The sequence below is a fragment of the Protopterus annectens genome, chromosome 3.part1, assembly GCF_019279795.1.
Source record: "Protopterus annectens isolate FY-2018-M chromosome 3.part1, PAN1.0, whole genome shotgun sequence".
Taxonomy (NCBI): Eukaryota; Metazoa; Chordata; order Ceratodontiformes; family Protopteridae; genus Protopterus; species Protopterus annectens.
In genome coordinates, this window is record NC_056732.1 from 743,645,071 (window position 1) to 743,668,892 (window position 23,822).

Sequence of the window (23,822 nt, forward strand, 5' to 3'; positions counted from 1 at the left end):
TGATAGTACTAGCATACATGAGGTGTGTAACATGTGTCACATACTCTAATCAATAGTGTGTACCATTACATAGATATGTGTGTTCATGTAGATACAGCCAACTTGCACTATGTGTGTGCTTTGGCATATCCTGTATGCAGTGACTGGAAGTGGTGCTAGCCTTAATGTAGCCATGGCTGTGTGTGAGCCTGTTAGAGCATTTTGCATCATGTTATGGAACCATAGGACAGTTGAACATCACCAGCATAATGGCCATACAGCCCTCACAATCACAGACTGTAGTTCCAAGATCAGCACATGTTGCTCTGGTCCACGAGGGACACAGGTAGATGCTCTGTATTGAGATGATGGTCACCCAGCCATTCATAAAGAAGGCATGTTGTGAGGTGCATTGAGGTGCTCTGTGTGCCATTAGGCAGGGTTCCATTTCAAGGGTGTGTTTAAGTCTGCTATACAAATCTCTCCCACAAGGATGTAGTACCAACATTACATATGAGGTTATTGTCCTTAAAGTGGGTTACCCATCTACTATGCCACCTACAGATAGACAGCATATGCAATAAAGCAGGGTCACACATTGTCCTGTATGCAAGGCACAGATCACCTCTGTGTAGTCTATATGGCACAGGTGACCATGACACTCATTACAGACTATCCACATTGAAAACATACTGGAGATGTGAAGTAACCTTCTGAAGGACCATACTGTTGTGTGCAATTGCTAGTACTGCTTGGAAAGGTACATCACCAAATGGCCATTGCACTCAGATGTTAGCATGCTGAGGGAAGAGTACTTGGAGGTTATGAGCATGTGACATACAGGTGACTGTGTCCTGAGCTATGCCATATGATTCCTGCCATACCACTGTAGAGACAGGGGTATCTGAGGCACATTAGGTATAAACCTGTGTGGCCAGATATGTGTGTCCTGTTTCTTCACCCCTGGCTATGTACATCACCTGTTGTGACTGATGTGCTACTTGCCAGGTACATAGGTCTAACTGATGGAACTAATACTACATATATATTTGCATGGGGTTAATTACCATTACAATGCCAACAGGCATGTGTTCACAATAACCTCTTGCAGGATAGTGACATAACACAGGGACACTGAGTACTCATAATTTACAGGCATCAGTCAACATTGTTAGCCACAGTCAATCAGTAGTTGCATGTATTGTGGCTGAGTGGATTGCAAGCAGTAGAAAACCTAGGTCTGCACCCTGTTAAGCACTGCTGCTGACAGATCAGCTATTGGAGGCAGATGTTCCTATGTTGCATATGTATGCCAGCAATGGGCCGCTTAGTGACCCCCTACAGTGATAGCATCGTGGATGCCTAAGTGGATGCTTTGTAAATGTTGCCTGAGTGTCAAATATAATCAGATGGCATGGCTGAGTCTAAGGGGTTATATGCCCTGATGTACCCTCACCCAGGTCTATGGTCACTGCCTTGGAAATGTTCACCACATGTAACAGTCATGCTCCACCTGTCACACATCCAAACTGTATACAGTCAGCTGTTTGTAGAACACATATATGTGTGCATATCAGCTTCATGATGATCACCCTTACAGCCATACAGATATGGATGCTCAAAAAGGTGTACAGTTATCTCAGTCAGTGGATACACCACCTCTGTGCAAAGGTATAACAGTTGCTGTTGTCCACTCAACTGGTGTGCAGTCAGTAGTGTTGGTATGATTGCAAGGGTGTCCCAATGGTGTTAGTAATTATTGTTAGATCATATGTGGGATGCAGCCTGGAATATTAGCATGTGCTATAGATGCTGTGTATCCTCAACTGAGAGGCCAGTTATGAACTGCTCTGTAAATATTGAAGTTATGGGACAGGTTGTAGGAGTGTCATATGTGACATGTGGTGGGGACAAGGAAGTGTAGTTGATACAGACAGTGTGGGCGTACAGGTCAATTATGAGTCCAGACCCATCATATATGGCATCATGACATATGAGGTCACCAACAATCTGGGCCTGTCCTTTGAGGTCACACATGTAAGTGCACTATGTGTTGTGGTTCTGCTTTGCATGAGTGGCTATTTGTGTCACTTACTGTGTATACTCAACATCACAATAACAGCATGTGCTGCATTTAGATGAGGAGGTTGTGCATCCATGTAGGAGGGCACCCTCATCCCAACTGTCACACAGCACTGTTCACCTGTTACTGTGCAGCCTGCTAATGGCAGTTGTCCACTAGTCAGGTTTGCTGAGAAATGCTGAGCTTGTGTCCCTCCTGTCATGTACAGCCAAGTTCATGCAGCTGTAATGTTGCTGACATAATAGATGGCTGTAGAGCTCTGCATACTTGCCTGTCCCATCTGAACGAGGTGCAGTCACACTACATCAACCATCCCACAGGAGGTGATAAATGGCTATCTTGACATATATGTCTGTATTTTCTGCAAGGGATGGTAGTTCTAAGGAGACAGATCTGTGGTCAGATTCCACCAGGGAGCACCTCACATTGGGGGAGCGTACTGACCACCCATATTGGTAAACACATGATGCACTACGTTGGCTCCCCATGTGGAGATGTCTCATTAGTGATGAAGGGCATTGTAGGTATGGACTGGGACCATCGTTTGGGCAACTGAGCCACAGCACAGCTAAGCAACACAGTGTCTACATATTGCACTTCCCTAATGTGTTTGTCTGTGCTCTGTATAGGCACTTTACATGACTCTCTTCCTGCAACATGCTGGAAGTAACTGCAACACTTACTTGCACAAATGACAACTAGCAGGTAGTGCCACGTGGTGTCCCCAGATCTGTTCTCTGAGTCATGTCACCCAAAATGCCATGATAACAGTTAGCATGATTACGAGCAATGATACTGTTGTACACCTAGTGACACTGGACCAAACACTGTTACATTTGCTCAAGGCCAGATCATGTCTACCAGCTGTATCCAGCAGAGCCCAGTTAGTATTACATTATGCAATGGATGTCGGACATATGTGTCAGTCCATCAACCATGCCCTGACAAGATGTATGACAATATTAGGCCAGCAGGCCTCACTGGAAACTATGTACATCATGTACAGAGTGTTATGTCAGCTGGTGTATAGGCAAGTGTCTGACAGTCATACTCTGGGAAGATAACAATAGGAGACCTGCACTGCAGTGATGTCAGTCATCAATGGGGTTCACCATCCTCCATTATTGGCAACCCCCATCTAACTATTCCCCTCTCTGCAGTCACAGCCAGTGCCAGTGACCTCTGACTGAGTACATCAGCATGTGATTGTCACAGTTCTCAATATGCAGTCGCCCACACAGAACCAACAGATATCCAGCATGTCCTAAGACACAGTCAGTTGTACTTTGAGCTACTGACAAAAACTAATTGCCAACAACTGCACAATACTATCCTATGCAACATCATACACCCCTGCAAAATATTGTAGTGTCTGCACACCACACTCAAGTTGAGCGATTACACATGTAGTTATGGACACAGAGAATAATATAGCCTTTGAATCTCACTGGTCGGTAAGATGTGGGGATGCATTCACTGTTGTACACCCTACACTGACAGGTGTGGGATGTAAATCCCAGACTGTTACTGTTATACTGAATGTGGCAGTCATCATGGCCATCATTGTGTGCAATGGCACCCTTGCTATGTTACTACACAGGTGTATCGTACAACTGTAGCAGCGACACAGGTTCCATGGTATGCCAATACACAGAGTAGATAACATATCCTAGGGAGTCAGTGTCACAACCGTATATGTGCAGTCTGTCTCCTACATGCTTTGGACGGGATGTGTCTGGCTCCATACAGGGAGGTGTCAGATCCCACTGTGTACCTCCCATGTATCCATGACAGGACTAAAACATCTCACCTGTTTTACGTGCCTACAGCATCACTGTGGTATACATAGTACTTGCTGGAGAGACAGGTATGTAACACAGGCAGTACACCCTACCTGAAACAGCCCCCCCCCCATGCATGTGAAGCACACATCTGCTGTGACACTTTATGTGCAGGTTACACACTGGGATGCAGAGTATGTCAATCATAACTGGTGTCAGGAACCTGTCTGTACTGGGCATGGGTTATTTGTAGACGGGTCATCACCATCACCACAGCCTTTAGATGTGTGAGTTCCCAAAGCCCTGGTGACACTTATCAAGGTTAGCAGACCTGTTCACAGATTAAGGATGCATGAGTATGCTGAATGCCACCATTGGCCTTGTTAGCCTGTTATACACACATGAACCTATTGATCCATGCACGTGTAGTGCTGTACCTTGCTGAAGACATATTTCTGCTTTGTTGACATGCCATTCTGTGCTGCTTCATTGCTGCTGTGTATCCATAGATTATCCTAACATTACCCTGAAACAGAAACATAAACAGATCTATGACACACCTGTCATCAGATAAGTATACACCAATTACAACATCATACAACATAAGGTACACCAAAGTATGTGGCATACTTCTGACAAATGCCAACATACAGTATCTGTTATTAACCACTGCAAGTGGCATGGCAAAATAACACTGCATTACATAAGTACATGTTAACTAATATAGTCACCCTGTGGATCAGACACATAGCTTTATTTCCCTGCATCAAAAGCGAGGATGACAGGGATGTAGCACAGATATCATCACTTGCACAGGGTGTTGTGTGAGGGTGAAGGAAGCCTAGGCTGACCCAAATGGTTGACAGCATGTGTGTGAGTCAGGAAGGGAAGTGGGTAAGATGGACCATTGGAATATGCCATGTGTGTCTGTAGGTGCCCTGCATTTGACAGTGGTGTGTGAGTGTGTGCATGTATACATTCAAGCTTAGTGATAGCTCTACATGTGTGTATGGTGGATAGCTTTGGACCTTACATGGTAGAGTTCACAGTTCACTGTCTCTGGCCCCGAACACGGGAACTGGCCCTGCCAAGAGTTGCAATGGCACCTCCATGCCCAAGGTCAGAAGTGGTGCTAGTAATGATGGTGACTGCTGTCTGCTGGGACTGTGTCCCCTATGGAAATGTCCAGGAACCCAGACCCATGGCCTGCCACATCCTGGTGTGGACAGCACACTCCCCTCTGTAGCACTGCGTGTGCTGCCACTATGAGAGCATGATTGTGCATGGCCACGTGCAGTCTCTGCAGATGGGGTTGATGACTTACTTCCACGAGTCTGACACTCTACTCCAACCACATGTTCCAACACAGACACTGTGCGTTCCAAGACAGATACTGTCTCAGCCCACCTTATGTCCACTGCAGCAGTCAACTGATCTATGGTGTCCCCAATGCTGTGGAGGCATTCACAGATGTCGGACTGTGCTGCATACATCTGATGTTCCATTTTAGAGCATGCCTGTGCCTTCATGACAGCCTGAGACATGTGGTGAGTGACCCATGATGTGACAGCTGTAATAGGTGGTGGACAGACAGCAGGCCTCCTACAAGCACCTCTCTCAATCCACCTGTGTGGGACCTCACCAGCTCTCTGACTATGGCCAATGTCTACACTCACTGGAGCCATAGTTGCCACACTTTCCTGTTCAATGTCCCAACTCTCTGACTGTCCAATATCTGTGGCCTCCGGGGACAGGGGATGTGTGGGCATACTGACTGTGTGCAGTGACAGTAGAGGCAGAAGATGGGTGTCTACCTATGGGACAGATTCAGCCCCCAACAGCCCCACTTGTGCCTCACTATGGCCAAAATCCTCATCAGACTCCGAAGAGACACTGACATCAGGCTGTGTAGGAGACATAGACCAATCCCCCCATCACCTGTAATAAGAAAGAAAAAAGTGATTCATGAATGCCTGCACTATTTTGTACAAAAAATCCACTAATACTCATAATAACAAAGACTCACAACTGGATTAGCGGTCAAATGTTTCCTCTGTGCTTTCATCCAAAATAGGCTTCCTCAGGACAAAATACACATTCAGCTCACCACCTTTATAACAATTACTTCAAGTAAATCAAGTAAAACATGACCAATACAATTTACCTTTTTATTAAGCGATATGACAGTATAACTGATAAATCAACACATAAAAACCCAGTACACCTGTCTTAACAAATTTATTGAAATACATGTTTCACTGCCTAATTTAATGTCCTTTCAACCTTTTGTGTTTTAAAAGTCATTTTGGAGTAAATGCCTAATTTAAACCTGGAGGATTATATTTTCTTAACTGTCACTGCCAAAGTGTTTCTATTTATTCAACTACACTTCCGTGATTACCCCCCTTTAAGATACTTATGTACCTGTTCCAGAATGGAAAATAAAAACATTTTACCCTGTTTACACACGACATTATGTTTAAATAGGGCATTATTCTGGCCCTTAACTTTAATAGAATATAAATGCTCCTTAACAAAACAGTGTAATGCTTACCATGAGCAGGACCACAGTCTTGGCCACTACCTGATGGATCTATGAAATGTTGAAGGTGAGGTAATGTCAGTATCAATCCATGTTGTAGCACAACAAGGTAATACATCCGTATATCTCACATTTACAGTACCTACTGTGTTACTTGTTGTATTGGTCACATTCTGCCTATGAGAGTACAACTGAGGTAAATTGCCTAAAGACCTAAGACCTGACACCTACATAAAAGTATGTACAGCCTGACACACTGACTGCTACAGTATTGCAGTGCTGAACACAGTAAGTCTACCTGCACATCCTCTGCTGTGGAAACTGTAGCGCTCACCTCCATGATATATGGTGTGATGGATGCCTGGGAGCTATCATGTGTGCCTAGTTTTAGTGGCCATGATTGGTTGTTCCACTGCAGGCCCTCCACCATTGAAGACACAATTCCTGACTACATCTGCTGCTCTTTGTTGTGCAGCATTTATAATGTCTGTTGAATGGTGAAGAATCTGCTCATATGTCCTGCCCTGATGGCCCATGACATTCACATCATGGACAAGGTCCACCCACAATGCATCCTACAGTTCCCTGGTTTGCCTCCCCCTGGACAGTAGGACGTGATTATGTTGCCTTATTCCTTCAAGTATACTCTCATTGTATGCATCAGAGAAGGGTGCATGGCATCTATGATACATGATTCCTGAAAGCCAAAAAAGGGGATCACATTACAGGATCACATAAGTGGAAGTACACTATGCAGAGATACAGCAAGGATAACATGTCTGACCACTGCTTGCTTACACATGTCATACTCTGCAGTGTTCAAACATACTACCTGTATAGATACAACTGAGATAGTAGCAATAGTCAGGTATTCCCGTGTGTGCCATGACAGATACTGCTGTATGATCATACACCCAACACTCAGGTCTACTGTGGTGTGTCCCCTATAGGAAACTCCCCGATAATATGTCATCGGAATGGTACCACACAATTAGCAGTGTGCTATTACAACCAATGTAAAGAGACTGTCCAGTGAAACTAGTGTGCCACAATGACAACGGAAAATGCACCCATGATGAGAGAAAGAGATCAATGACATGCCATTATGTCAGGTCTATGACAGGATTAATGCTGTATTCCCTTTTCCCTGTATGTCTATTCAGTCATCTTCATCCTGTTATACACAAAATCAGTTACATACCTGATGGAGTGCAGTACTCCTCTGGTGATATGTGGTGATAGTAAAGTTTATACAAAGGCGTGCTTTGTGTGAGGAAAGTCTCATATAGTCTGGTTCCCCATAGCCACCTGCTTGCCTTTTAAACATGCTTCTCATCAGCAGGTGATTGCCTCTAAGCCAATCTGTGAGTCTGAAATGCTAATTGTAGCTAACACAACTGATTTGCACTATCATCATCCGATGATATGCAAAAACTGTACAATATACAAGGCCTTCCTGTCAGTTAGGGAGCCTTTCTCATATGTTGTGCTGGACATTAATGGGGTGAGGAGACTACATTGTCACAGAGGGTAGGTCTCTTGCAGAAACCTTACCATAGCAATGTGTGTAGTACAGGCTGCAGCTGCTGCTGCTGGTAATAGACACAGGCAGACAGTATGAGCACTTTGAAGGACAACGACCTGTGGGAGAAACTGTGGGAGCTGTGTCAGCCTTGTTGTAGAGGCAGGGCCAGAGTGAGGCTACCTGTTCCACTCCAAATAAGGGATGTGTTTAAGGTAAGCACGTTAGGCAATGGTATCACTAACAGACTGCTAGGCAACATGTTTGGGTAAGATTGGTTATAAATATAGCAATATGCCCACCATTTGGGCAACTGCCAGCCCATGTGTTACAGTCTGGCAGTAATTTTCAGCATGTATGAGGGCAGGCCTTGTTACAAGCTGGGACTTCCAATGTGTATGTCACCTGTGCAGCTGTGATAATCTGCACAGTGACTTTGGAAGGATTGTATGGTTTACTCTGATATTAGTGGCCCTCATTTGCAGTACCTGCTTTGACATTCTGTGTGAATGCATATTAATGCAAGACATGACACTTTATGCACATATAAGATTTGCTATAGGGATATGTAAAGTGTGTTCCTACCTGCAAGCCTGTGACCTCCATCAGTGACATGTCATTTGAAATGCATTGTGTGGATAAAGAGTACATGACTCAATCATTAATTGCTGCCTTCACAATACTGTAAGTTCACTTCTACACACCTCTGGATTTGAACCCAAGACTGTGTGTGGCAAAATGTATAATTTGCAAAGCAATTAACAGACTGAGCTACTGAATCAATGGTGCAGCAGCTGTATTTGCAAGATATATGTGCAAGCATACAGGCTGTGACATACTTTTTCTACATTCATCAGTATGTGCGTGGTTTTATATGGATGTATTTGTGCACCAGGGTCCCAGTTGAACATGTATTTTGCCCTTAATGCCTTAGCAGGTCGCTCTCTACATGTTGCTGCTGAAGGGCACTTTTACCTGCTATCACAGGCCTCACCTACATCCATTATTCTGTGCTTTGCTTGTTAGTGGTGTACTATAGCACCAGAGCCCAAGGTACATTCCAATGTGTAATCTTATTAATTTAATTACATTTTAATCAAGTTTGCATGGCATGGCATGGCGTGGCATGCAACTCCACTGAAACATGCTTAGTGAAAGTAACTGGAAATTACTATGCTTTATTTAAACCACCTGCTTTAAGTAAGAGTTGTGTGGTGTGGTGTGGCAACTTAATGCAGTGATCTGCAGGTGTGATGGTCTTGGGTTCAAAATATGGGGCAGGTGTTTATTTTCTAAGTGTGTATTACAAGTTTATAAGCCCATATAGTCAATATAGGTCTATATTCTTAGTGAAGCTGCAAGCCACAGCATGCCGCACAGCAATGCGCTAAAAAAATATAAACAAAAGAAAAATAGGGAGATAGGAAAGTGATGAAATGGGTACAAGCAGGGGTAAAAACATGATGAAAGGCAGGTAGAGATGTGCAGAAAGGGTGTAGGACAGAACTATAGCTATCCATTTCTTGTACAGCAACAACTGTGCATTTTGACAGAATTTGTACATGACTTTGAATAGTCAACCCCAGAGAGAGAGGGGTGAGGACAACATAACTGCATTGTCAAGCCAATTGAACCAAATTACGTGTGTCCATTGGACATGTGTACATAATGGAGAGGTATGTATGGGACAATATCTTTTTTTTTTGGGACATGTGCCCATTTTTTTTTTTTTTAAGGTGAGAGTGGGATGTTGGGGAAGGGACACAGGTACATGTATGGGGGGTAAGTTGTGTAGGTGGGGATGCATTTGCAGACAGACAGGACAGCAGATGGGTGGTGTGTGATACATAAGGAGGGTGAACAGGTGAACACCTTGGATAGGGAGGGTGTTGTGGAATTCAAGTCCCATGTGCCTCCAGACAGCAGCAGAGAGACTCGCATCCCCACCCATGTGACTGTTGGTAATACTCCTTCACTGCCCCAAGGGTGGCAGTGCTGGAGGCTGGACACTGGGGTGAGGCTGTCTCTCCAGGTCAGCCAGCATGGCCTCAATCTGGTGCAGGTTGCAGTCTAACCCACGGTAGACTATCCTGCACACCAAGACTGAAAGCTCATCAAAGGTGATAACACCCCCTCCACCACAGCTCCCAGAGGGGGACCGGGCCCCATTTCATTGGGTGCTACTACCCAATGCAGAAAGTAGTGCAGGGGCAGCAAAAGGGGCACCACCAGTCTGGGTCCCAGATGTGCTAGGACCCAGTGCCACAGCCAGTTGAGGCAAGGTAGGGGGACCAGCTGGAACCAGACTACCTTGATGTGCTGTGGTGATAGTTGTATATCAATAGGTTGAGGTTAGTAATAACCAAACCACTGTTAGTATTAACAGAATGGAGCATCATTTTAATTCATATAAATACATATTAATGTATAGTATAAGTAACGCAACAGTAAATAACATAAGTCACTATGGTAACAGTATGGCAGTAAGAAGTAAGCCATAACAGCAAGAATATAGTTAGACAAAGTATGTTAATAGTGAATCATAATAACATACAACATTACATCACATTTTGCAAAAATATAGTTTAACAACATATGTTAATATTAAATCATAATAATAAATAACAGTAATAAATAAATGAAGATAAGAGGTGGGTGAGGACAGAGAGAGAGAGACAGACAGAGAAATAATCCATTACTGACAATGCAGACTATATCCCTAAAAACACTGCTACTAAATACTCTACAGGTTTTTAGTGTCAGTTTTGAGTACAGTGACTACAGTTCTCCTATAGGTTATGTAACATGTACATACCTCTCAAGCTGTTAGCGTGGGTCAGTATGGGTCAAGCAATAACAACTGCAGGTACATTACTACACAGAACACTTTCACATATTGTGGACTTCTCTAACTACTAAGGTGTTCTGTAAGCAGATTTGATAATACATTGCATTCCAGGTAATAATTTTTTTGGTAATCCTGTGACAGATGGATTAGGTAGTTTTAATTACATTACGTGAAATTGTGATGCTTGAGAGGAATGTTTGTGTGCAGTACATAATTTAGACATCTGTCATGCCTTAGTTGGCAGACATGGGAATAGAATCCAATACCTGTGACTGCAGGGGACATCTGCAAAAAAAATTACTTTATTGGTATTGCTGATAACTGTTTGTGAAATGTTAACACAATCATATATTCTCATAACATGGGTTACCTCAACCATATACCATATACCTTTTGTTCCTGATGTGGAAGAAAAAGAGACCATCATGTGATTGAATCTGTTTTGCATTCTAGAACTTTTTACCATAGATACATAATGCATATAGTTCTTATGCAATGGTTATGACAATACAATCCTGTTATACGTCATTTTGCTTACTGTTACTGGTATTGTTTATTGTAATGCAGTTGTTATTGTCCATTTATTGCATTACAGCTTTATGGTTGTAAATGCTTTACTCTTTCTTCCTTATTGCACTACAGTTAGCATAATAAATTTGTACATGCCACACTCATGGTGCAACCTGGCCAGGCACCTAGCATGGGACTCTACATTGTGAGCCATTTCAGTTGCAGCTGTTTGTAGAGAAGCACACCATTATGCATACCAGTTTTGCAGACATTCAGATTGCATATTGGTAAAACAGAGAAAAAGTTACTTACATATTTGTAGGTATTCCCTGCTCTAGCTTCTTGGACCCAGGTGTCCAAGGTTCCCTTCTTTCTCCTCTTCAGGTCATCATAATGGTGACAATACTGCTCATCTGTGTGGGGGATACCAGTAAAACTGGTGAGTTCCCTGGCCAACTGGTCCCAGGCCTCCAACTTACACTCTGAGCCATGGAAACTGCCCTGCAGCAGCCTGCGTTCATGATTTTTAATCAGCCCAGCAAAGACCCTAGACTCCTGAATACCCCCATCTCTGCTCTGAAAGTACCCAGCTTCACTAGCACTACCTGCCAGATCCACAGTAGATAAGGCACCAAAGATTGTTGCAGAATTCCTGCCTATTGCAAGGAATACAGGCTGTTTTCCCACCTTACACATCACTGAGAAACATTCAAAAAATCACCGTGTTGCTTAGCAGCGCATAAACCAGCCAAGTGCAGGTAAGCAGTGCGAGAACTCGCACAACCGAGAGTTTAGCTCAGCTCAGCATCACACAAACAAAAGTAGTCATTAGCATGTTTAAGCAGTGCTCAGCCCAGCACAGCAGTGCCATATTTCACATTTTTTTAAATTAAACATATATACTAGATAAAATTACAGACATCTTATCATTACTACAGACTAGAAACCAGGACCGACTAAGGATTAGGATGAATCACTACCCAGTTAGCTACTTGGATATTATGAAAGCTAGTATACCTTCACATATACTACTGGGCTACCTGTTAGCATTGCTAAGCACTGCAGGGCACCATGCAATGTGCTTACATAGATCCAGATATACATAATTAATTACATCCTGTTTCTGTTTTTAGATGTCTAGCAGCTGTCGGCTATGTATGTATCAGCGTCGCACAGCTCTGTGGTGCTCCTCACTCCACTGCACAAACAGCAATTAAAAAAAAAACAGAAAAATAATATTTAAAATTGTGTAAATACATAATTGTGATTATTAATGACATCCAGTTTCTATTTTTAAATGTCTGGCAGATGTCAGCTGTCTGTATGTGAGCACAGCTTGGCATTGGTGTGCTCTGTGCTATGTTGTGTAAACATAGAAAAAACTGGGGGGGGGGAATTTAAATTTAAATATTACACATTTGACCTAATTCACAGCATTTCAACAGTAGCAGGGAGCAGAACAGGCCATCCGTGACCCTGGATACCCTCTACACTTCTCCATTATTCAATAAACCTGTTCCTATGATGTCCCTCGGCAGCGTTTCATCATTAATATGTATGACATGCTGCCAAGGGGGAACAGTGGCCGTGTACACAGATGCATTCCATATAGGCTCTACATGGAGCCTGCATGGATTTTATTAAATTTTGGCGACAATTTTTATGAGAAACAGAATGTCACTAAAATTATTACAAACTGGAATCATTACAATCTGAGGGATCTATGTAATAATATGTCACATATTTACAATACAACCATGTGTTGCCCCCAAAGCACTGCAACCCTGCTGTCTCAGTACTTCTTCCACACATATATCAACAGCAGTTCAAAATGTAATATCAAATGTTGTGTGCTATGCAATGCACATCAATTTAGTAACATGCAGAAATACAACTATTGACCCATATGCCTAAAAAGCCTTATCTGCAAGACTAGGAAATGAGTCAGCATGGACCATATCCACCCATACTTGCCCAAACCATTTTGTTTTTGTCAGGGATAGATCTTGCTTATTTAACCTTGTGGATTTCTTGGATACTGACCCCAAAGGCCTGGATGGGGAATAACAGGACATACTGCCTATGTTGAGTTATCCAAGGCCTTTGACAATATCTCCCATTCATGTCTCATAGTGAAGATCTTCCTTGTGGGAATTAAGCCATACAGTAGTAGAGATATAGGCAACTGGCTCACTGACAGAACAGACAGTCTCAAAGTTAGGGACTGCACCTCCAACACTAGCCATTTACCATTAGAATACCACAAGGATCTGTGCTGGTCCCTCAGTTGTTTGCAAACTACATCCCTGAAGTGTAGGCATCAGTGGATGCCCTGTGGTTTATCAAGTTTGCAGATGACTGGTAACTGGATGTACTAATACAGAGTCACCCAATGATGATGACATATTACATAAGGGGCTGCCACACACAAATGATTGGTGACAAACTCACGTACTGAACCTTAAAGCAAACAATGCCTCATTGTCCCCTTTGACAATGAAGTACACCCACTGATTATGATATACATAGCTCCCCTCTAAGCTAAAATACAGTGCTGTGAGACTTGGAAACACATGTTGATAGCAATCTACACTTTCATCCCTATGTGTCCATAGTGGTGACACTCACATTCTGCTTTGTGCCCATCATACATGTGGACCTCACATCCAAAACCAGGGTGGTCATACCTCTACTTTACTCTATCCTTATCAGACCACTAATTCAGTACAATGCTCCCCTCTGCCTCTACCTCACCAAGACACCTGCAGCAATTGGATAAGACACAGTGTTGTGCCTGGGAGACTCCAGGGCCTCCAAACATGACATATATGGAAAGAGTGACAGACCTGTCACTGTACTCAGTACCATGCAGGCTGCTGAGAGGTGCATATGCCTGCCTTACAGAACAATCTCTCTGATCCTGCCCTGCTGCTAATGCTGGACATCTGCAAATCAAATGGGTGAAAAATAACTTGGCCCAGGGCTCTCAACCTAGCCTGTGGCATAAACAGAACAGGCTGTTGAGACAGCTATACCCCACAATCAAATCACATTCTTCTGTAATAGGCTCCAACTGCATGTGAAGCAGTGTTCCTCAAATACCCTGCTCAGGCGCAACCTTTACTACTGGTTGGGTGACTGTATAGTCACCACATATCTTCATCATGGACAGGGCCAGTTTGTGCTGCTCACAAAATCACTCTGCTAACAATGACTATCCAACTATGCTCAATAAGGGTACTTGTATTTTTTTACACAGCTAAGCTTCTAAACACTGTATGGCTATTAGGCTATTAGCCTTCTATGAACCTATGAAGCTATGAGCTTATGCAGGCCTCCCAACATGTTGTCTCCCACCTGGCCTGCTGATGTCATCTACTATAAGTTCACTTGCTCTACGTCAGATTTGTGCCATGGTGCTTGTGTAAAATATTGTATTCTGTAGTCTGTGTACTTAGATATATAGGGGTTCTGTTCTCACTGCAGTCCACTGCATGTGTGTGTGTGTGTGTGTGTGTGTGTGTGTGTGTGTGTGTGTGTGTGTGTGTGTGTGTGTGTGTGTGTGTGTGTGTGTGTGTGTGTGTGTCTAGACAGAAGAGTAGAAGTGTGTAACCCACAGTTACTGCTCCAATAGTAATGACTGACAGTATTTAGATTTTTGCAGATGCCTTTACATCCATTTCATGCAGCCCATTCAACATCTTGTCCCCACATGGCTTACTGATGTCATCTACTAGAAGTTTACCTGCAGTGTTGTAAAGTCAGACTTGTGCCATGGTGCTTGCATAAAGTACTGTGTTCTGTAGTCTGTTTACTTAGATAAGTAGGGTTTCTGTTCTCACTGTAGTCAAATGAGTATGTATGTGTGTTTGCGTGTGTGTGTGTGTGTGTGTGTGTGTGTGTGTGTGTGTGTGTGTGTGTGTGTGTGTGTGTGTGTGTGAGTGTGCCTGTATGTCTGTAGACAGAAGATCAGAAGTATGTATCCCACAGTTACTGCTCCAATACCAAGGATTGACAGTGTTTTGATTATGGCAGAAGTGCAGCACACCCAACATCTTGTCCCCCACATGGTTGGCTTATGTAATTTACTATAAATTAATCTGCAGTCTTGTAAAAGTCATACTTGTGCCATGGCACTTGTGTAAAGTACTGTGTTCTGTAGTCTGAGTAGTTAGGTAAGAGTTCAGCTCTCACTGCAGTCAACTGGGCATGTGTGTGTGTGTGTGTGTGTGTGTGTGTGTGTGTGTGTGTGTGTGTGTGTGTGTGTGTGTGTGTGTGTGTGTATAGACAGAAGAGCAGAAGTGTGTATCAAGCTTGTAATGTGGTGCTTGCGAATAGTACTGTGTTCTGTAGTCTGTGTACCTTAGATAGGTAGGGGTTCTGTTTTCCCTGCAGTCAAGTGTGTGTGTGTGTGTGTGTGTGTGTGTGTGTGTGTGTGTGTGTGTGTGTGTGTGTGTGTGTGTGTGTGTGTGTATTTGCCTGTGTGTGCAAGATCTTGCTTGACATTACAAAGGGCATTTTACACCACCATGGGGGATACAGTTATATTCTCCTCAACATTCACTGCTAATGTCATCAGCTATAAAGTGTTGTCTAAAACACTCCAAGTTGGACTTGTGCCATGGTGCTTGCTTGCTTAAAGTACTGAGTTATGTAGTCTGTGCATTTATATAGGTAGGGGATCTATTCTCATTTCAGTCAACTGGATATGTTTGCATGTGAGAGCTCTTGCTTGACATTACAGAGAGCATTTTACACCAGCATGTGGGACACTGTTATATTCTCCTCAACAGACACTGCTGATATCATCAGTTAGAAAGTGTTGCAACACACTTCAAGTCAGACTTGTGCTGCTGCAATTGTGTAAAGTACTGAGTTCTGCAGTGTGTGTACTTAGACAGATAGGGGTTTCTATTCTCACTGTAATCAAGTGGGTGTGTGTGAGCTCTTGGTTGACATTACAGAGAACATTTTACACCAGCATGTGTGACACTGTCATAGTCTCATCGACAGACACTGCTTATGTCATCAGCTATACAGTGATGTCTGAGACACTCCAAATCAGACTTGATTTGTGGGTGCTTGCCTTAAATACAGAGGTCTGTAGTCTGTGTACTTAGATAGGTGGGGGTTATACTCTTACTGCAGTCAACATGGTGTGTGTGTGTGTGTGTGTGTGTGTGTGTGTGTGTGTGTGTGTGTGTGTGTGTGTGTGTGTGTGTGTGTGTGTGTGTGTGTGTGTGTGTGTGTGTGTGTGTGTATGAGCTCTTGCTTGATGTTACAGAGAACATTTTACACCAGCATGCAGGACACTGTTATTACCATATTCTCATTAGCAGACACTGCTGATGTCATCAGCTATATCATATTTTTTTATACACAGTACTCCCACCAGGGCAGGGTTAGACACTGCCCTGGAGGCCAGGCAGGCATCACCTCATCCTATACCAGACAGATTACAGTGACATGGCTTTAACTATATCCACATACATCATAGCTGGTTTGTAGGCCCTGTGTTATCTTGCTGAGAAAGCCCTGTGGTCTCTCCATCTGTTGCATGTGTCTGGTGAGGTACATGTAAAAGAAAGCATTATTGTCTATTGCTGTTCTGTTGAGATTTGACTACAATGCTGTCATACAGTGTTAAAAGTTACATGTTATGGCATGATGCGTGATGTGCACAACATAGTCTTTCAATACTAGTGTGGGCACTTGGTGGTTGAAGTTCGGACTGCTAGTTACATGTGCCCCAATTCTGGCATCATTGGGCGTCAGCAAAGTAGGACTGTTGTCGGTGCAGCCATTAATGTGGAATTCCACTTTTCAGATGGACAACATGAAACAAGACACATTCGTGCATTTAGTTGTAGATTGTGTGCCTTTGTCCCCATTCATTTGTCTTAGTTCCTCCTGTATTATATTATCATCATTGGCGGACTCAATGATTGTGCCCAATATGCAGGAATCAGCAAACTTGGTAAGGCAAAGGCCATATACTTCAGCCTGAAGTGTTGTGAAATAGAGTCCAAACAGTGAAGGGCCAAGCACAGATCCCTGGTGGGTCTGCAATGGTGACAACCCTACTGGTACAGGCTGATTCACCAACTTTCACATTATGTTTTCTGTTGGTGAGCCAGTTGGTTATCCATCTACTGATGTAAGGGTTAATCCCTAGCAGGGAGAGTTTTTGAATGATACCTGCATAGAGAATTGTGTCAAAACTGTAGGCCAGATCATGATAGGCAGTATTCACTGTTTTACCTTCATCCAGGCCTGTTACATGGAAGCAACGGCCTGTGAAAACATCACAGATCACCTATGGTGTGACTCAGCACATACACCTTCCTGATATGCTTGAATACACACTTCAGCACAAAATCCACATGGGCTATATTCCCATACAAGGGTTTACATCAACATGCATCCATCTGAGTAGAGAGAACAGCACCTGATACATGCATGCATAGAGACATCCTGACTCTCCTTGACTGTGAGATGGACCAACACGTGATCATGGACCTCTTCTATATGTACACTAGTTATATTCTGGCTGTGTGCAACAGACCTTTGTGAGTTGTCAATGCTAAATCATGTCTTTTTATATCTGCTAGATGTCATCAAAGAGGTCATTGAGGGCAAGTATGATGGCAACAGTATCATCTTGTGGAACCTGACCAGGTCAAGGCCTTTGACACAAATCCACACTGAAATATACACTCAGCACTGTCATATGTGGCCATAAACAGCTATATCATCAAATGGGTAGACATGTGTATCACATAAGTGGCATCTCACTATATTGAAATGTGTGACGTGATCTATATCTTAGGTCCAGTGATCAGCTCAATACATCAGGTCTGTCTGATGGGTCCTTTCCTGTCTATTAGTTTAGGGATGGACATCACAGATCACATACACATGCTGTGTCCACACAGCTGCTTGAAGGACTACAGAATGTGGGCAACCACTGACTTTATCTGTGATATTCCTATAATATTGACAGTAGCAACACACAACAAACAGTGCTGCCACAGGCATGACAACACCTGCATTGACAAGACACATGGGGGGAATTTGTTAATTTAGGAAACACACACACCAGCCAAGTATAATGTGGACATCACACCCTATAATCAGACCAGTGGGTATGTGACCCATGTGCTGGGGTAGATGGTAAGTGGTACATCCAGCAGCATGTGGTCACAGTACTGACTACTCCCTTGAATGTAACACATGTGATGGGTATGTGAAGGACATCCACATACCCAGTGATGACAGTGTGGATTGTGCTATATATATATATATATATATATATATATATATATATATATATATATATATATATATATATATATATATATATATATATATGTATGTATGTATATACACAAATGTCATGCACACAAGGCAACTAGTCTGTATTACCCATACTGCCACATGCAGGTATAGCAGTGTCCCTCCTAACACATCCATCAAATGTTACAGTGCCAAGATGGTATGTGTGGTTACCCTCATAGAGTGTGGCTGTATCATAATATTTATTGTGTGTTTGTGCAGAATCATCTCTGATCACTCTAAATTACATATGTTATGTCAGAGGCATGGGATTACTGGTGTTACTATTCTGATATTGTTCCTGATTTTGGCTGCTTCTTATAATGTTTTCCATGAGCCTTTTCCTGTGCCTACCTTGCTGCAGATCTCTGCTGAGAGTGCACTCATATTCAGGCATATCAGTTTGCACAGCTATACAATATGCACCCTACCCAAATTGTATGCCAGATCCCTGATAAATGTCCTCTGCATTATAGGTTCATAGGTTCGTAGGTAGGTACTAGGCTATTGGCACTAGGGCCTATACAAGCCTAGCCAAAAAGGTACCCTGGCTTTCACCACGAAAGAAAATTATTTTCCTGTGCCCCTGTCAAGCAGAACCACAGAAATGATCCCCGGGGTGAATTTCCAATTACCCATCCAATAATCAAGATTTTTCTTGAAGAGTGCTAATGAGGAGCTCTGTTTGACATAGATAGGTAGTCTGTTCCAGAGTATGGGAAGTCTCTGGGACAGGAATCTATCCCTCCAGCATGTTCTGTTTATTGTGGTGACAAGGTTTAGGTGCCCAGAGTGTGTAGCTTGGAGGGATAGGGATTTCTTTAAGTGGAGCATGTCCAACAGTTCTGGGTGTGACATAGCTTTGTATGTTAGGCAGAGATCGCCTCTGAGTAGGCGATATGCGACTGAGTAAAGCTGGAGTTTTTTGAGACGGTCTGTGTAAGGCATCTGCATGAGGCCAGTAATCCTCTGTGAGGTATTTTTGCATCCTTTCCAGTTGTTGTAGATGTCTTGTGAGGTACATACCAAAAGGGGCATTGTACTCTATAATGGGTCTAATGAGTGATGAGTAGAGGGGAACAATGACCTCTTTTTTTCTGGATGAGAAACCTTTTGTGATTCATGTAAAGATGCTTATCACACACAGACATCCTCCCCATTGTCATGTCACCTTGTGTGACAGTCACATAAAACACATCTTCACTGTATAGTCCATACTGTACCATATAGATATGTGATTGGTGTTGCTGCTACAACAATCTTCCATTGACATGCCCTCCTCTGTTGTACATTAGGTAGTTTCACCTGTAATCTGTCCCTGTGTTCATTCCTACAATTCATGTGTGTTTCCCTATTTAATACACACACTTTCCCTGAGTGTTCATTTTACATGGCAGACCATGTCCCATTACATATCATTTACGCAGCTCCAGTACACAATGCCAAGAATGGGATATCACAATACTCTGTACTGTAGGTACACTGTCCTGTACTATATTTGGACCATATACTTTACATTCATACCTTACATCCATCCAGATATTCCCAGGATGTCCAGAAGATTTCCTTATCATATTTTTGGCTTTCTGCCATATCAGTAGGATGACCTCAGGACTGATGTGAGTCAATATTGCATACATTTGAGTTTTAACTGCCCTGATTTGTACAGAATGCCCATTTTTGTCTCATATTTTTGTTCTTTTTCTCAAACCATTTTGGTTTTCTGGCAAATCATTGCCATGCCATTGTAGACTAAAATCAGAAATTGAAGAGACATCTGAGTTTCAAACTTCATGCCCTTCAGAAAGGTCATGGTACTGTACAACCTATTATTCCTTCATCTTTTTAAGTTTGGAAGATCAATATTAAAATTCTGCTCCTAGTTTTGGGCCTTTGTCCCCCATTAGTTATGTCTTTATTCAGATTTCTTGCCCTATGAGGTTGAGAGAATTTCATTCTAACACATTTTTATGCAACATCTATGTCAAATATGTCCCTCTTTCTGGTTATTTGTCCCCTTATTATGTTAGCCTTTATGCAGATTTGTTGCACTAACAGATTGGCAGCTCTCCGTGAAGCTATGGTGATCATTGTGGCATTCTGCACAAATCCCAGACCGTAGGTGCTATGCTTTATACAGAATTGCTACCTGCATTTGCTTACATGGTTTCCTGGATGGCAATACTGCTGCCGGCCACAAAACCTAGTGTAGCCACGCCATGTGCAAATAATATGCATTGCATGCTACTATTATTCATGCACTGCCATGCAAACATGTAAACTCCATGTAGGCTTTGTGCAGAGCCTACACAAAGTTTATTGAATTCCAGTGATTATCTTTAACAAAAGTTGTTAATAAGTTAGTGGAGTGATTGTTGTCTTGAACTTTATGCATATAGGTGTTGTTATTTAAAATAGTTGATGTCAGTCCCATATGCATTTGTATAGACAGACTTCAATTCCAAGTGTTAACAGTATATAAAAGCATATTTGTGGATCATCTGAAATTCTTATTGGTAATTCCTTGTACTCTGTGGTGTAACTACAGAAACCTACAGATTCTGACGCTATCCTTATGTGATGTTGACATTATGGATATTTCTTAATTCATGTCTCCTAACAAAACTGTTAAAGACATGTGCTGTTACTGTTACAGATATGTCTTCAATGATGCTTCTTAACAAACCTATTATCAGTATTGGCTCAGTTTATTAGGGATCCATACTGTCTATCACTTGGCTACAGATCCTGATGTTTCCCAATGCTTTCCATAAGTTCTTCAAATTGTTACTTGTAGTATTTAAATGTGGTATGTAAATAGACTCTTGTGGCATGATACTGTGATTTTAGACCTCCATATTATATATATATATATATATATATATATATATATATATATATATATATATATATATATATTGTTTTTTTCCTCATGGGTTCTAATCTCACATATGAGCTTTAGAGATATTATAAGTTTGGTTGATTTTACTAATGTTATGTATGAAGGTATTGTTGTTACATAACATGCCATTATTATTTAGTGCACACAGAGTTATACAGACATTTTCGTTCACAGGAATGCATACTGTTTATGATGACATATGCATGAATGGTCTCAAACATGAAAATTATCATGTGCATATCACTGTCTTTCAGATGGTCAACCGTCCTATGGGTGACAACATCTTCCCCTAGGAAAATGACATCATAATTGCTGCTCTCCACAAAGGAAGTAGACTCCTAGGCCATTCAGGTGATAATGTTTGGGGCAATGAAATCTGGATGGACCTCACCAACATGATCAATGCAGTTGGAGGCCTCAAATGATCCCATGGGGCCTGCTGCTCAAACATGATCCTTTGTGCAGCCATCAGAGTGACATATTATGAGAGTTCTAGGGATGCCAAAAGTGGTGGACCAGCACTGACCCCCCAGTAACATCACAATAGTCCTGGCCTCATTGCATATACTGTAGCAAGAGGGGAGTGATGTATCCCTGGTGGTGGGATTGAAGCTGGAGTTCCAGAACAAATATATATATGCCTTTATTTCTGTTACAGGGCTGTGTGTTGAGACAATTATTGCATATTGCTGTAGCATGCATATCCATATATTGCTGTTTTTGAATTACAGCAGCAGAGCTGAGCCATATACACACATTCACACATGGTGAGGATGATGAACATAAATCTAATGACATCCATTAATACAATGTAGAACAAAGAGCTCACACTCCTGCCAAAGGTAGCTCACACACAGTAAAGTCCAAATGTAGAAAAACAAAATGTGAGCACACCAACAAAGCCAAACAGAGTCAAATAAAACATTATTCTTCCAAGTTGTAGTGTATCAGTTTTATTGTAAAAGGATGAGCGCTTTCACGGGGTTACCACTTCCTCAGATCCACATAAAATGACAGTTAAAAACAGACAATTTATACAAGTTAAAATCACATGTTACTTTAAAATAAATCAGATTCAGCTTCTTTTAATTAATGCTGGCTTTAAAGGTACACAAGCATTAAACCCAGGATCTCTGTGGGCTTGCAGTGTTATTATTCATTTAACCTCCAGATTCTCTAAATAGTTATTCACATCTCCTCTCCTTATACCAAGTCTGACCTGTTGTAGAACTCTAAAATGAAAAGCATTATAACCTGTTTTGCCTGTATGTGCTGCCAAAGCATTGTCATGTACATTATTCCTTATATTGTTAGCATGTTCCAAGATCCTTTCCTTTAGATTACACATTGTTTTTCCTACATAAAAACCTTAACACTGTGTGCAGTTTGCTAGATATACTAAGCAATTACTATTGCAGGTAGCAAACAATCTTGGAACATACTCCCTTCTTGTATTGGGATGAATAGACACTTGCTCTTTTACAATAAATGTGCATGCTTTGCATTTCCCACAGGGAAGGGTTCCTGTTCCTTTTGCGGATTCCATCCCTGAACACTTGGGACCATAGCATAACATCCTTTTCAAACTCATATTGTTCCTAAAAATAATAGTAGGATCATGTCCAACCAGCTTGTTTATTCCATTATCCACTAACAAGATGGGCCATACATACAGTAGACTACATGTAAAGTAATTATTTGTAACACTGCATTGAGATATATATGCTATATGTCTTTGATATCCATCATATGATGTAGCCACATTGCCCTTATCTGTGTCTTTGTATCTTGTAGCATGTCAGCTATCTGTATCATCCAGCAGCCCATCCTGCAATTATGATGATGCTCAAGATGTGTCTTACAATGGTAGTATGGTCCCTAGCACCGACAACCTTGAGTTGTTTGGAGAGTCCATCCATGAGGTTAACAGTGATGTTACAGCAGATGTAGCCTTAGATGTGCAGGTTCACTTGTCTAGCCATTCAGAGGATACTGCCACAGTGGATATTGAACAGGATGGGGACATTGTCCAAACACTACAGCTGAGAGCACTGTTGCTGGCAGTCCCAAACAACAACCAGGAAAATAATATTACAGTAGATGTAGGAGAGCAGATGTTGTGCATGGCCAGGTATCAGAGGGTTTCCACGTCCTGCTGCAGGGAAATGAACAATCACAGCAATGGCACTGCTCAGATGTCTGTGCAGTGTGCACTTGCCCATGCCACAGATTGTGCGGTACACCAGCTACACATCATGCGTGAAGAGTGCAGACACAGTGAGATTATGGCCACACTGGCCACTTAGAATGAGAGTCTGCT